Source organism: Pelodiscus sinensis, chromosome 6 (assembly GCF_049634645.1).
Source record: "Pelodiscus sinensis isolate JC-2024 chromosome 6, ASM4963464v1, whole genome shotgun sequence".
Lineage (NCBI taxonomy): Eukaryota > Metazoa > Chordata > Testudines > Trionychidae > Pelodiscus > Pelodiscus sinensis.
In genome coordinates, this window is record NC_134716.1 from 102219033 (window position 1) to 102235620 (window position 16588).

Sequence of the window (16588 nt, forward strand, 5' to 3'; positions counted from 1 at the left end):
AAACTACAACTGTGGAGAAATATATTAAATATACCCAGTTAAGACTGTTCAGAAGTAACCACCTTTAAACATCTGCTTGTTTGGGCTGCAGAGATAGTGCTGAGTCAGCCTCTGGCAAATATCAGTTAATTCTTAGCACTAGGGATTTTATTGTGGGTAAATGCCAACTATTCTAATACTTATTTAATTTTTCTTAACATGGTTGGCTCCAAAACTTTCATTTGTGGAATTTGTTTTTAAAAGACTTGATTCCATTTTATTTCACATTCAGCACTTACAATAAAACACAACAAAATACAAATACTTTTTTGTTATACCCTGAATAGAAAGCAAAGCATTGATTGTTTACTGGTCTCAGTTTTATAATAGCCTACAAGATTACAAAGAAAGAAACACTACTGATCAAACACTGCTTTGCAGATACTCACAAGACACAGCCAAATTTGACAATAAGGGCAAATACTACCGGTATGATAGTGTTCCTTGAAAATTTGTTGCTGTTTTATGGGGAATTTCTATTCCATAGAAACGATTGATTTAGCTAAAGAATGTAATTTTAAAGCAAAACAGCTTACATTATCATGCCTACATTTTTTCTTTCAATAAAGTTCTCACATCATCTCCCATCACTATCCACAAATATTTCTTAGGATCACAACATTTCGTGTGGTTTGTGTTTCATGCCTCTGTTAAGTCAAGCAGCAGCAACACTTGAAAGCAATCTTTGGGGGCTTGAATTTATGCCAGATGCTCTAACCTACTATCCAATCCCCATGCAACTGCCATAAGAGGGGGCAACAGGGAACATATTGGATTTACCAAATGCAGACAGAAACAAGACGACTGATGATCTCTGAATATCACCGCGAGTCTGCCTGGCTCTAGCCTGGATTCCGATTTGTTATAACAAGACAATAATGGTAACATATACATGCACAGGAAAAACTGTGTTCTAAAGAAACTCCGGGTAGCGGTGGCTGGGCTTAAACCTTGAGAGATTGACTAGAACTCCCATCACAGCTGGGCAGTCTAGCCAAGTAGAGACAACCCATGGCCAGGTTAGGGACACATGCTGTCCCCAGATTTCTTCCTTCTATTTAACAACAACTAAATGTTTAGAGGGGACCCAACCAAAGGGACTATTGCAGATTCTGCTCCACAGAGCAGTGGAACTGGGCAAGGATTCAAGACATCTGTTGGGGAAGTCAACAGATCCCCCCAGCATAACCCTCACTGTGTTCCCATGCAGCACAAAGAGGGAGGAGGTCCTGGGGTGGCTGGCTGTGGGCTGAGCCCCTACCCTCTACCACAGGGGGCTGTTTTTCCTTCCCTGTTGCTGGAGTCCCACTGCTTCCCGCTATCTCCTTTGCAAACAGCTATGAAGTGAATGCCCCGGGGCCTCTTCCCAGGGCAGAGGCCACTCTCCCACTCCCATAGCAGGGACTCTGCCCAGGGAAAACTGCTTCCCTGGCATTGTAGTGGGGCTCGCTCTACCTTCCATTTAGCAACAGCTACTATCAGAGGCTTTCAAACTGTGGGACTCACCCCCCTCCCACCCCCCACACACCCAGCCCAGGAATGATCAGCAAAAGAAGGTGGCTCAGGGAGCACTTCCACCCCTTTCATACTTAAGGGAGCGATCCAGCCAATGGGGGGGGGACACAAAACTTGTGTTAGCCCCCTTTGAGTTGCCAATTTTGGTTTGCCTCCCAACCCAGAGAGGCTGGATAACCCACTGAGGTGAGTCAGAGGAGAAAGGGATGCTCCATCCTCCAGCCCTACCTGCCATAACCACTCCCAGGAGCCTCAAACTTTCCTCTGTGCCCCCTGGTGTTAACGCCTGTTCTAGAGCCAGAGGCATCAGGCAGAGCAGTCATGTGCCCCCAGAACCTTTAACTTGCGCCCTCCATCGACAACAACACGCTACCTATGTAGCCAAGCCCCCAGCCCTGCCCGGCCAGGCCAGGCACCCTCTCATGGGCCCCCGCACAGCAAAAGCAATGGTGTGCCCTGAGCGCGGTGCCCACCCGGGCCCCGCAGCGGATTCCAGCCGCCCCAGCGCATCCCTGCAAAGCAGGCCAGGGGGCGCGTCGGCTCTCGCTACGAGGGGCCAGGCTGGGTTAGAGCCAGCGAGCAAAACAACCCGTCACCCTGCAGAGCGCCTCGGACAGTCGCGGCTCCCTCGCCAGACCCGCTAATAGCGGCACCCGGCCCCTGCCCAGCCGCCGGGCGCAGCTAGCGAAACTTCCCCGAGTTTCACGCGCCGTCGAGCCCCCCTCCCCAACACACACACACCTTTCCCCGGGATCCCGCCGTGCGTGGCCGGGGCGGGGGAGCCCGCAGCAGCCGGTGGCCGGGCACTTACCAGCGTGCCGAGCCGCCCCGCCGCAGAGAACCCGCGCTGGGCTCAGGGGCAGCAGCCCCGCTCCACTCGGGGCCCATCGGTCCCCGCGCCGGCGTGTCCCAACTTCCAGGAGCTCGCTCCCCGCTAAAAATAGCGGCGCAGCGGCCGAGCCAGGCGCTCCCCCTCCGGCCACAGCCCGCTCGCGCGGGACGGATCGGGTTACACCCGCGCGCGCCCGCCCGCCCGCCAGCGGAAAACAACCCTGCAGCGCAGCCCCAGCCCAGCAGCAGGGCGCTGCCTTGTACCTGAGTGCGCGCAGCCCGCTCCCAGCCGCGGGGCGCCAGAGGGGGTCTCGCTCTCCCGCCACCGTGCACGGAGCTCCGGTCCCCGCCGCCGTGCCGCTAGCGTCCCACCATAGCGCCCGGCCGCGGGACGCTCAGCGGCAGCCGCCGCCTCTCCCCCGGGCAGCTCAGCAGCGCGCTGGCCAGCAGCCGGCTGCTTCAACGAGGGGTCATGCCTGGGCGAGCCCAGCGGGTGGCCCCTGCGTCTGGCGGGGCGGGGAGCAGGGTCGTGGCCAGGGGCTGGGAGATGGACAAACGGCTCAGTGCTTCGCTCCCTGCCCCGCTCGTGAGGAGCTGGAGTTTGGTGCGTGTCACTTCCCAGGGGCTTGCGGGCTCCCACTAGAGGAAACTATTGGTTGTTGCAGACCGTTTCCACGGGACTTCGCAACGGAGTGAGGCTCCGAGAGAGGGGAGCCCCGCTCTCCAGTGCCAGGGCTTAGCCGCCGGGAGATCAGTTCTCCAGCCCAGACCCGCAAGCACCTGGGCTGTGCAGTCCACGGGCCGCTCCTCGGCGGGCTGTACGCGGTGCGCGCTCGGAGCTTCAACTGAAAGGGAAACTTTTAAAACCATTCAGTCAAGTTCAGGGAGGGCCCCTGGGTTCAAGGTGGATGAGAATGAGGATGCATCTGTCACCTCTCCCACCACGCAATGCCGCCCCCTCTGCTTTCTTCCAGCCGTTTTTTTGGAGTCGGAGGGGAAGGTAACTCGTCCTGTTTCTGAGTGCACGCTTGACACTCATTTGTGCCTGCATGGTGGTTATTCGCAAGCCACTTCTGCATTCAACTTCATTTTCCCCTATAAAGTCAGTCTTGCATGAGCGTTCATATGGCAACCATTTTTACCAACCATCATTTCAGCGGGAGAATTTGTTAAAAATGAAAACGCTTGACTTACAGCCAACTAAATCAGATTTAATCAAGAAATATAAACTGAAGAATGGAACATACAATACAGAGATTCTTTAAAAAAAATCCTTCACTTTGTGATAGCTAAAATAAGAATACTATAATAAAATTTTGTTTTTCAGACCATCCTGATCTCAAAATTGCTTTGCCAGAGTTAAATAGCACAATTATAAACATGAACAATAGCAAATCAATAGAGCAATTAAGATCCATGTGCAAGATTAATGAGGCAATGCACAATCTTAGTTTTTATCAGACATCCCAGATTTACAGTGGGTATTTAGCTAGTCTTTGTATGCAATTCATAATATGATTTTCAAAACACTTTAGGCAATAAAAGGCTATAACAGGAGTAATTATAGTTGCACCCCAATTCGATTTATTTTAATTTATTAAATTTGCCTTCAAGATGACAAAGTTGGTGATTTAGGCGCAGATCTTACAACCATTCACTTTATAAAATATACATAATATTTAAATTGTCCCAATGATGTCTGAGGTCTGCCCATCTGCACAAAGGTAAGCTTATGTGTAAGCAATTGTAGAATTGCAGCTTTAAATGTCAGCAAGCAGTGGGTTCTTAAGAACAGTATTTAGTCAGAAAAATGCAGTAATCTAAAGAGTGAAAGGACTCTTTTCAGTTCCAAGCATATGCTCATTCAGTGAACTTTGTTACTTGTGTCTGCTCTCCTTGTGGAGAGTTATGAATGCAATCTATGAAGTCTGTACTTCGATGCCACACAATGCCTCGTTGCCTTCAATGGGACATTTTCTGTGCAGGATGAGCACTTTCCCTTACGGTACGTCTACACAGCAGGGCTAAAGTCAAATATAGCTATGCAACTTCAGCTATGTCAATTTCATAGCTTAAGTCAAAATAGCCTAATTCGGCTTTTGGCGCTGTCCACACAGCAGGAAGTGGAAGGAAGAACACTCTTCCTTGTGAAATGAATGTAACTATGCATTGGAGTAAGAAGTACTCCAGCTCAACATTATTTTGAAATAAAGGCTTGTAGACACATACTATGTTATTTCAAAATAATATCAGTTATTCTGAAATAATGCTGTTGTGTAGACATACCCTTGGTTAACACTTTTTTTTCTTGTTTGATGAGTTACACAGTTACAAAAACAGTGCAAACACTCAATATAACTTTATACCATGGGCTACAGATATTCTAAGTAGGATTAATATATGCAGCATCCCACAAGCATTCCATAAAGTGTACACGCTAAACACATTCTTAGAACACTTATGTTTTAACCCACAGATAAGCCAGACTGGTTTTCAGCTATGCACTTGGCAGTGTTCAGTGAGGCCTGGGCTTGACATAAGCTGGTCCATGGTCTGCCAGAGTCACACAGAGCCTTTGACCTCAGTCCTGCAACCATGCTAAAGTTATTATTCCTGTAATGGGGTAGAGTGGGATTGGGATGTTCATTTCTCTTCCTTGCTCCAGAACATATGAACCCTATAATTTAAAATCAGTGACCGTCTCCCACCTACTTAGCTTCTCTATTGTGACTAAAAACTGAGGAAATCTGCTTTTAGAACTAAAATGTTCAGTTTTATTACTGGTGGTTTGGGTACAATGGCTCACTTTTTCTATGCTACTAATATTTTCTACACCCACATTCCACATGTCAACCAGTTGAAAGTTGATTTGCTTTATGGTTTGTTTGGAAATGCTGGCCTAGACCTTAATTTCCACATACTTCTAACAGAGATACATGTGTACATAGTTGATACTTCATTTCTTCATACTGGAGGCCACATGATATGTATAAACTGTTGGGCTACGTCTAGATTGCATCTCTTTTTTGTAAAAGGGATGCAAATTAGACGTATCGCAATTGCTAATGACGCGGGGATTTAAATCTCACCCACTTCATTAGCATAAAAATGGCTGCCACTTTTTTTCGGCACGGAGCTTTGCCAGAAAAAAGCACCAGTCTAGACGCAGAACTTTCGGAAAATAAAGCCTTTTCCGAAAGATCCCTTATCCCTTATTTTAAGAGGGATAAGGGATCTTTTGGAAAAGGCTTTATTTTCTGAAAGATCCGCATCTAGACTGGTGCTTTTTTCCGTCAAAGAACCGTGCGGAAAAAAAGCGGCAGCCATTTTTATGCTAATGAAGCGGAGGAGATTTAAATCCCCGCTTCATTAGCAATTGCAATACGTCTAATTTGCATCCCTTTTACAAAAAAGGGATGCAATCTAGATGTAACCTTGCCGTATAAAAAGGGTGTTAGCCTGGGTGGAAACTGATTGAGTTGATTGATTAGTGACACAAGATGGGGAAAGTAATATATTTTACTGGACCAACTTCTTTTGGTGAGACAAGCTTTTGAGACCTGACCTGAAGAAGAGCTCTGGTGCTTCAAAAGTTTGTCTCTCTCATCCATAGAAGTTGAGCCAAGAAAAGACCCACCTTGTCTCTCTAATTTATAAGGGGACTAACACAGTCTGATGGCATTTTGGTAATAACTGATAGGGGGAAAAAAATCACTTCTGAAATTTTTCCTGTTCTCAGCGTCCTAAAAATTTTGAGTGTATGAAATGTCAAGGTTCTAGCTCAAAGGAAACAGGGAAATTAATTGTATTGTTTAATAAGTGCATATATATATTGAATGGGATCCATGAGCATCACAGTACCTAAATTTTAGTTGCCTAGAAAGGAACAAAGTTAGGTGCTTAGGCTCTCTACACAGTGAATAGGGAGAGACCTATCTGAGAATGCAATCTATGAAGTCAGTAGGCTAGTCAATGGGAGATACTGCCTAGAGAAGTGTATGTTAAACTCCACCCAATTCTCAGAGATATATACCTAAAGTCTGGGCTGTGGGAAGTGCAGAGCTTTACTTGTGGTGCAGGGACTGGGGGACACTCATTCCATTTAAATTATGTGGAACCTAAAGCATAATGGCTGGGGGAAGAGCTTCCTCTTTAGTTTAGTAGCAGGATGTACCTCAGATGTAGGAACCCTCCCCCCTTCCCCCCCCAGTTCAATTTCCTCCCCTTCTCTGGATGGGGAGAAGATTTCAGCAAGGATCAGTCACCTCTCAAGTGACTGCCCTAATTAAAAGGGTATGGACTAGCCTGACATGGGGGCTCTCCCAGTTTCCCCTATTAAAATGTTCCATTTTAATTAAAAATAATTGGACTAGTGACATACTTTGAGGCTACGTCTACACTGGCCCCTTTTCCGGAAGGGGCATGTAAATTTCACCAGTCGTCGTAGGGAAATCCGCGGGGGATTTAAATATCCCCCGCGGCATTTAAATAAAAATGTCCGCCGCTTTTTTAAAAGCCGGAAAAAAGCGGCGGACATTTTTATTTAAATGCCACGGGGGATATTTAAATCCCCCGCGGATTTCCCTACGACGACTGGTGAAATTTACATGCCCCTTCCGGAAAAGGGGCCAGTGTAGACGTAGCCAGAAAGATTACTGCCTAGCACACTCACTTGAGATGACCACTGAACCCTATTCAAATTATTTCTTTCCCCACAGGAGAAGGGGGAACTAGAGCAGGGGTTTTCCATGTCCTGGGCAAGTGTCCTGTCTACTAGGATAAAGATTCTAAGAAAGTAGAGGAAGTTATTTTCTCCCTTGGCTGTTTGTGTGAAGTTTCCTGTAGTCCATAGGCATACTCAGAAACCTACCAGATTGGGCCTCTGTGAGTCACTTAGGCAGTTGAATGCTGATCTTGTGAATCACTCTGGGGTTTAGATAAGAGACAAGCATCTGTATTCCTGTCAGAAGTGCCCATGCTCAGGCAGGGGAGTGTGACTTGATGCCAAGAGTGAGGCAGCAGTGCCCAGAGGAAAAAACTTAGGTGTCAATTGAGTTTAGGTGCCCACAGAGTTAGCTTGTAGCCAAGTGAGGTTTTTGTTGGTCACAATGGTACCTAAAATCAGGACTTGAGTTTTTAAGCTTTCATCAGGGACACCAACAGCTTTTGTGGGCCCCTGGATGGGGTGTTTGCTCCCACTCTCAAAAGTGGCAGAGCCTCAAGTGAAAGGGGTGGAGCCAAGGGTAGCCAACCCTCAGTGCTGCCCCAAGCACACCATACTGGCCTCCAGGAAGCCCTCAGCACTACCCAGAGTGTGGCATTCCTTCCACCCAGTCTTTAGCACTTTCTGGAGCACACGGTGCAGCACTCTGGCAGCAATTTAAAGGGCCTAGCAGCAGTGGTGGCTGGAACCCCTGGCCCTTTTGAATTGCTGGAACCTGAGGCAATTACCCTCTTTGTCGCTTCCTACATTAGTATATCTGGCTTTCATGGAGTATACCTATTATATTTTTCTCTTGTGTCATCCTATCCTCCAACCAACCCCTCTTCAATTTGCAAAAAAGCTGGGCAAAATGAGTAAGTCTTGTTCATGCACAATAAAGAAAGAAGCCAATTCTGACAACATTTTTTCTTGAGTGCTTTCTTCAGTGACACATCCTATAAGGGCACCCACTCAATAAGATAATGTTCAACCTTTTCCTGTTCTGTATACTTGATTTTTCATCCTGTACCCATTCTTAACATGTCAGCACTGTGGATTGTTTTTGCTCCCTGTACCATGCTACAGAACAATCAATGTACAGTAGTTTAAAAAGATGACAGAGCATGATTTTCATATTGCATAGTTGCTGCACAGAGATGTCTAATCGCATCAAAGGTTAGAGTCTGAAACCATTATTCACATCAAGAGCATCTTACTCCACAAGTAGTTCCATTCACTTTAATGTATCAAACGATATCAGAATCTCGTCTTTAACTAGTGGAGTTATTGCTGAATGCCACTATTTTCTACATGATTAACTTGTTATACTTTTTAAAAACATTAAGGCCAGATCTACACTTAATTTTTTTCCCCCTCCATAGCTATATCAGCTTGGAGTGCCATTTTTCTCAACACAGATATGCTTATTAAAGCCTTACTGTAGAGGCAATTATACTGGTTTAACAGGCCTTATACTAGGATGGATCATTTTGCTTTTCTGAATTAGACTATTCTATATTGCAAGAGCACTTTTATGTTAGTATAACTTTGTCTACACTGGCGAGATTTGCCAGCATAATTAAAAATGCATCTCTTTCAAATGTAGACACTAATTTCTTTACAGGACCTTAGCCATTACAAATACTTGTAAGCCCCTCTCTGCCTCTCATGTCCCATGAGACATTATGGCCTAATTTTGATCTTGCATTGGTTTAAAGCTTTTATACACTGATATAACTCCATTGAACTCAGTGAAGTTAAATAATACAGATTTATACCAGTTTAAGTGAGATCAGATGCAGGCCCAGTATCATTTTGTTTTTCTGGAGTGAGGCACCATTAGTAGAAACTGTCATAACTATTTTCCTTTATATTAAACACACTGGCTGTGTCTACATTGGCACCCTTTTCCGGAAAAGGGATGCTAATGAGATCAGTTGGAATTGCAAATTCCGCGGGGGATTTAAATATCCCCCGCGGCATTTGCAATTCCGACTTGTCTCGTTAGCATCCCTTTTCCGGAAAAGGGTGCCAATGTAGACACAGCCACTATGTAAATAAACCAAGAACACACTCTTGTTTTATTCATCGTTCATATTCTTTTTTACTCCATGAGTTCATGTTTTTTGATATTGTAATTTTACCATAGGGTGCATTCAGATTTTTGATTAGTATGACACCTCTCTCCAGTTGGCCCTAATAAAGACACATGTGAATGAAGAGTGGGTGGTATGAAAGGGAAGGTTATTAGGGGAAAGAGAGTGGTATTGTGGCTTTGAATATATATAAGAGGGTACAGTTCTGTTCCTTGCTATGTCATAAACTCTCTAGGAAATCCCTCCCATTCCCCCACCTCCAAAGTTACAAGTATGTATTTGTTTGCCTCGATGCTAGCTAAACAGAGATCAGTACTTATAGTGCAATTCATGAAAACACTAACATATTGCAACACCGTGAATCATGGTACCTATATTTTAGGCCATGTCTACACTAGGAAACTATTTCAAAATAACTAAATTCAACTTAATAACTCCCAGTTTTAGACATTGAAATAGCATGTCCCCACTACAGGGAAGCATTGAAATTAGTCTAAGGCAGGCTTCGTTAATGTGGATGCGCTATCTTGACTTAGAGCCCCAGGAAGCAGTTCAAATTACTCTTGGGAGTAATTATTTTGAAATAGTGGCACTGCAGCATCCACATTAATGCTATTTCACAATAACTACAGTATTTGTAAATTAGTGTTATTCCCTGAGAAAAGCAGGTGTACAGATTTTAAATAACCAGCTTGAAAAACCGGGCTTGATAGTTTGGATACTCCGCTTATACAGCCACTCCCCGAGTCACAAACAAGTTATGGACCAACACTTGGTCCATAACTCGAAGTGTTTGTAACTCGGACCCCATAGAGTTACATGGCAACTATGCTGTTCATAAGCGCAGATCGCAGTTCGTAACTCGGATCCACATTTATGACTGCTTTGGTCGTAAGTGCGGATGGTCGTAAGTGGAAGTGGTCGTAACTCGGGGAGCGGCTGTAAGTTCAACCTAAGAGGGGTTATTTCAAAATAAAGCCCCGGTGTAGATCAGAGCTCAGATGCCTAAAAAGTTGCAAAGACATCACTGCAATCCACCACATTTAGTTGGCACCTATGCAAATGAACAGGGAACAATTCTTAGATTCCTAAGAATGGAATCCACAAACACCAGTGCTCTAGGAGGGGAATTGCCTAAGTTAGCCCATGGAAGATGCTCACAGGAAGAGTGAATGGTAAACCCTATCATTCTCTCAGAAGCAAGCTTCCAAGTCCAGTCTTGGACCTAATGTCCCTCTGAAACATGGAGCCTGGGGTGTTTGTCCAAGTCCATCCCATGAATGGGAAGTATCTGAAAATACAAGCCCTAACACTGGTGGATCCTGGCTCATGTTCCAAAATATTGGTGGAGCACAGGTATCACTGGCTCATATAACTCACTGCCTATAACTGTAGGCTTCTTCTCTGCTCCTGCAGAAAAGCTTAGGAGGTTCTCTCTTGGGGGGAGGAGAGATGACTCATCGGCCCAGGGCCTGTAGCCATGAGCTTAAAGGCAGAGCCTTGTGCAGAGATCTTGCAGAGTGTGTAGATGTACTGTGTAGATGTACTCTGAGGATCGATCCTCAGCTGACAATGGGAAGTGAAGTGTCACAGAGAGTGGGAGAGAGAGGTTATCTGTTTGTGGCTCCATAGCTCAGGGGTGGTGAGTCCAAATCTCACAGGAGCCTCATAAGAGAGTTATGGTTACACTGCTGTTCAGTTATTCCACTGAAAGGATTTGTGTGAGAAGAGCTTTACTTATAAAGCTTGGCAAATTCCCAAAAGTCAGCAGCTGAGAGCAGCAGTCAAGAAGAGCCACATCCTACCAGAAGCTGGATCAAGCACACACAGACACATTGTCTATTGGAACTTAAGTCCAATGCCTTAACCACTCAGCCATTCTGGTGACCTATTGGTGAGCTGCTGTAATTTCTTGGACATCAGTAACTAGCCAGAGAGGTTGAGCATGGCAGACATAGCATCACTTACATGGCCATATAGGGACAAACCTCAGCATTTTGGCTCCATAGCTGAGGGGTTTAGCGCTTTGGCCTTATAAATCCAGGCTTGTGAGTTTGAATCTCACTGGAGCCTGACTTCCTTTAAGACTGGATCAGTGGTACCTGGCAAGGAGGTGCTTCACTTGATCTCCCTTTATTGGATTTCTTTAACCAGCAACTCTTCAATGATCTGAAACTCAAAAAGGAGTCCCAAAACATGTGCAAACTACAGGACAAACTAAAAAGCATGGAGGTAAACAAACATCAGAACTATTATAAAAATCAAGAGACAAAATAAGATTAAACTAGCTAGAGATATAAATGGTAAGAAGAAAACATTCTTAGAAGCAAAAGGAAGACGAAGCACTGGATAGGCCCATTATTTGATGAGGGCATGTGGGGGGAAAACAATTACAATAAATATTGGCTTTGGATAACAGAAAATGTGGGCTTTGGGTAGTGTCTCACCTGACTACCCCCTAAACAAACTAGGGAAATGCAGCCTAGATGGAGCTGTTATAAGATGTGTGTCTAACTGGCAGGAAATTAGTTCACAGAGAACAGTTATCAGTAGAGACCTGCGTGAATACAAAATTTGTATCTGTATCTGCATCTGCAAAAATGAGACCTGAGTACCCACAGATGCAGATACCCACAGATATAAAGCAGGTACCCTCAAATTTGCAGGGTTCTAGATACAAAATTTGTATCCACACCCACATCCATATTCACAAAAGTGAGCTATGGATATCTGCATGCACATTTGTGGATGTGGATACCCATGGATATAAAGCGGAAATCCATGGTTTTCAGGGCTCTAAATTATCAGTGGTTCACAGCCAAGTTGGAAAGGCATATTGAGAAGGGTCCCCCGTGAATCAGGTTTGGTCAACAGCTTCATTACTGACTTAAGGTACATCTACACTTGCTCCCTAGTTCAAGCTAGGGATGCAAATGTAGGTGACCGAAATTGCTAATGAAGCAGAGATTTAAATATCCCACACTTCATTAGCACGATCTCGCCAGCGCGTTACTCCGCTCAACAGCTGATTCGAACCAGGAAGTGCGCTCTGGGCTGCGTTAGTTCGAATCAAACCCCTTGGTTTGAACTAATGTGACTCCTCATTTTTTGAGAAGCTGCAGCCTGAATTTTTGTACCAGTTGGTAAAAGGGAAGCAGCAGGCAGCACAGCTCTACCAGACATGCAGGCTCACACCTAACATCTTAATACACAGCCATTCCGGGGAAAAGTTGAGAGTAGGCTGCTGTGTTTTCCTTCCTGTAGAATTCGTGATTATTTATCACTTTCTCTGAATGTTTAGCACGCTAACAGACTTGCTTCATGGGGCACACAGTATGAAATGACTGAAGGTAGAGATAAGCATCTATTACCCCCTGCCCAAACGGAAGCAGAGGCATAGCGAGGCTGTTATGTGCCCAGGGACAAAGGCAACATTTGCAACCCCCTTCACGCTGTGCGGTGGGGTCCCGAACCTGGTGCATGGCTGAGCCCAACCCTGGGGGGGGGGGGACTTGTACCACATCTTCCCTCAGCCCTCCAGTTTGGAGCCGGGCCCCTGCACACACTAACCTGCTGGCAGAGATGGAGGAGGGTCAGGCTGGGGGCAGAGAGGCAGTGAGGAGGCTCCAGCTGGCGGCGGCTGGCAGAGGAGGAGCAGGTGAGCCAAGGGATGACAGGGGGACCAGAGGGGTAATAAATTGGCGCCACCCCTAACAAGGCACCCGGGGACAACGGCCCCTCCTCCTTGCTATGCCACTGCATATGTATGACCGAAAAGGGACCAAACTCCCAGATAAATCGATTTTACCCCGTGTAAAAGTTTTACATGGAGAAAGCCCATAAAGATGTTCACCCACTTTGTCAATGAAAGAGATATACACAGTGGTTGCTCCTTCCTCCCAGATAAAAATTATTTATGCTGGGCTTGATAATAAACAAGTAATTTTATTAAGTATAAGAAATAGGATTTAAGAGATTGCAAGTGAAAACAGACAATTCAAAATAAGTTACTAAGCCAAAATAAACAAAAAATAATTCTAAGTCACTAAAAAACTTGTTACCTGCATATTCTTACCCTAAGCAGTTGTTCTTATCTCAGGCCAGAGTTGATCTTTCTCTGACCTGGACCCAGCAGCTGTGCTCTCACCCTTTTGTTACAGTTCCTTGATTCCAGCTTTCTTCATGTGTATCTTCCAAGGATGGAGAGGCAATTTCAAAAGCCAGCAGGAGACAAGGACCTGAGTGCTTTCCATTCCTTAAATAGACCTTTTTCCCAGGTTGGGAGCCCTTTGTTCAATCTCCTCACCCTCATTGAGAAGTACTAGATTCCAGTACTAGGTGGCATGGTCACATGTCTTTTTAGGACCAACCACAGTTTGAGCTTACGGGAAATGTAAAACCATTCACAAGTCATTGATCTGAATACTGAGTCATTAAGTTCCTAAAATATTACAAATGGCCCTTATAAGCACATTTAGCAATTCACGCTTCATATTTCTAATTTTACTTACAAGAATGATACACACACACAAATAGGAATATATATTGATTCAGAAGATTGTAACTTTAAAAATGATGTTATATGACCTGTTTTGCAAAAAGCATCTTTGAGTTATGCATATTCATCTTTGAGTTATGTATACTAGTTTCATGCTTATGCCTCCTTGTGACTGCAGAGAAGTGAAACTGGGTATTCATTTATCACTGTAGTGATAAATGTGCATATGACTAATGCATAGTGGTTTTTAATTTAATAAATCAGCTCTGAAGTCACTTGAAAAATCATTCATATTCTAACTTACCTGACACAAAAGTCAGATACATTTATAAAAAGTTAGTTTTTGTTTCTAAACTCAAAGTGAAGCATTAGCAGACATGATTATCTAGTTCCCTGTATGTTTACTTGCTTGAATTCCATTGATCTGACACTTGTAAACAGATTCTTATATACCTAGCCAACTGTGAAGGCCAAATCTAGAAATAGCTCCTACAGAAATTGTCTCATAAATCATTTGGCAATGCAAAAGGAGGCTCCCTTACCAATCTGCAATGATAGAGAACCCTGCTTTCTATGTGCCCTGTATTAACAATCACAACAGCTTTTTTACTCTCAGGGCTAAGACCTTTGGAATGGCAAATACATTCATGGTACTGTGTGCATTGTGTCAAAAACTCACCTTGTGAATTGGGTACTCAGCCAGGATGTGGGAAACACCCAAGACAAGTTCCTCCACCTTCTGAGTGGGAAAAAGGAGTTGAATAGGAAGCTGCCACCTCTTTGGCCCAATTAATATTTATTTCAATATTTAATTTAGATCAGAGTCTGAGGGTAAGTCTACACTACAGAGTTTTGTCAGAAAAAACAGCCGGTCCCACTGGTCCGAACTGGCATCCAGCCTCCAGAAACACCTCTCCGCAATGGGTTGTAGTTGCCAAAATGTAGCTCCTGCACCCAGGGAGAGAGGCCCAAGGGCAACTCTGGCTTCATGGCTCAAAGGAAAAAGCTGTGGCATCCAAAAAAACCCAGGGCAACCACAGCAGGCACTGTGAGAGCTTTGCTGTCCCTCAAAGAGGTAGCAAGCACATAGCCGAAGCAGAAAAATGGCTGTCCAAGGGGGTCCTTTTAATCCCGTCTCTCAGCAAGGCTCCAGCACCAGCACTTGGAAGCAACTGGTGACCTAAAGCCCTGCGTGAAGTGGTTCCAGGTGGCCTTTTATGTGAGAGAGCATTCAATCAGTCTGGATGATCTTTTTCGAAAAAGCGCATCGCTTTTTCAATGCCCTTTTGTGTGTGGATGCTCTCCTTCAGACAAAGTTCTTTTGGAAGATCTTTTCCGAAAAAAAGCTTCTTTCGAACGAAGCCTGCAGTCTAGATGTAGCCTAAGACACCTATCTCTCCCCAGGCATTATATAAGAATCTAGGTGCCAAACTCTGGCCATAGTAACCCTACATGAAGGTGCAACCGTTAATATGTGTGTGCTTGCATATTTTGTCTCCTTGCATCAGCACAGCACATACTCATCTGAAGTGCTTGCCGTGGCATATCTTGAGGTGCACAATAGGTTGATATCCTATTTTGTAACTCACTATTGTCCAATGCACTTTTAAGAAGTCTTTTAAGAAGTTTTTTCAATGTGATGGGACCAAACAAGTAATGCAGGGATGACTCGAAGCAAGAGTCAAGATCTCACTTTGCAACTGTCTCCATCCCATTATGCCACCTGTATTGCCTAAGTTTTATGCCCTTTTCTGAAATCCCACAAACCTCCTCACTGTCCACTATCCTGACAGATGCATGGAGTCTGCACGGTCTGAACTATTGTCATGAGCATTGCAAGCACAGGACGCATGATTCTATAGTATTCCCAGAGCCACAAGAAGAACAGAATCAGTGGGGAACACAATGATTTTTTGGAGGACAGATTGATGTGGGACATAGTGAGAACCAATTCAAGGTTGTTAGTGGCATTCATGAAGCAGCTGCAGATGTTGGAGTGCTGCTTCTGGGCCTGAGAAGTGAGCAATGACTGGTGGGATCACATCTAATGTAGATTTGGGATGATGAGCAATAGCTGCAGCACTTCAGATATACAAGTGTGACAGAGATGTCCTTTGAGGCCTCCTGCTGAGGGAGGAGTCAGTGGCCTGCCCTAAAGGTTGAAATGCTGGATTTTATTCCTGAGGTCTGCTTAAAGTGCATGCCCTGGCTCTAGAGGAAGTTCTTAACTGAAACAGAGTTTCAGCTGCTTGCACAGGTATTTTGTTTATAATCAAACCTTAGAGAGGTAGCCGTGTTAGTCTGTAACTTTAAAAGCAACAAGTAGTGCTGTGTCACCTGACAGACTAACAAAATATATATTCTATATATATAGAACCATGAGCTTTCATGGGTAAAATCCTCTTCATTTAATGAGTTTGAGTGTTAATAAAAAAACAAAGCTATATATAACAGCAAAACATGTTTACCTGTCAATTGTAGGATCTGTGTTAATGAAGCTAATTAAGAGGGCTGGATGTGTCCCATTCAGAGCTTTTGATTTGTATTTCCACAAAAAAAACTATGAATAGGACTCTCATCTCTGATCAGGCTACTGCCGACTCTACTGGCGCTATCATCCCCAGCTAGATTCCTGGCCCCAGAGCAATCATCTCAGTAGAGCTCCCAGCTGCAAACTCTCTTGTGCTCTACTCCCAGCCACCGGGGCGCTCTGGCGCAGGAACATCCATGGTTCAGAGATTCAACCTATAGTAGACATCTGCTATTTACAGGGACCCTGGGGCCCTGATTAGCGGGTGGGATTGGGTCCCCCTATAGCCTCCTATTAGCTGCTGAGGGAAGTGCCCTGGATCTTAGACATTCCAGGAAGGGAGAGGGGGGATTGGACTAAAATGGCCCAGCCAAATG

At 44.9% G+C, this 16588-nt stretch overlaps 1 protein-coding gene across 6 annotated transcripts in view; it reads right to left on the reverse strand.

The window, feature by feature from the left end:
- GHR (growth hormone receptor) overlaps positions 1-16588 on the reverse strand; it is a 208044-nt gene that overhangs the window by 186555 nt on the left and 4901 nt on the right. For 2 of the 6 annotated variants that reach the window (XM_075932499.1, XM_075932495.1), the window contains exon 1: positions 2366-2546. The exons of 2 other annotated variants lie outside the window; for them this stretch is intronic. The gene's annotated coding sequence lies outside the window, so the exon portion shown is untranslated. Of the gene's footprint in view, positions 1-2365; positions 2547-2649; positions 3017-16588 lie in introns of those variants that run through there. 2 more of the 6 variants (XM_075932496.1, XM_075932497.1) reach the window with 2 other exon arrangements.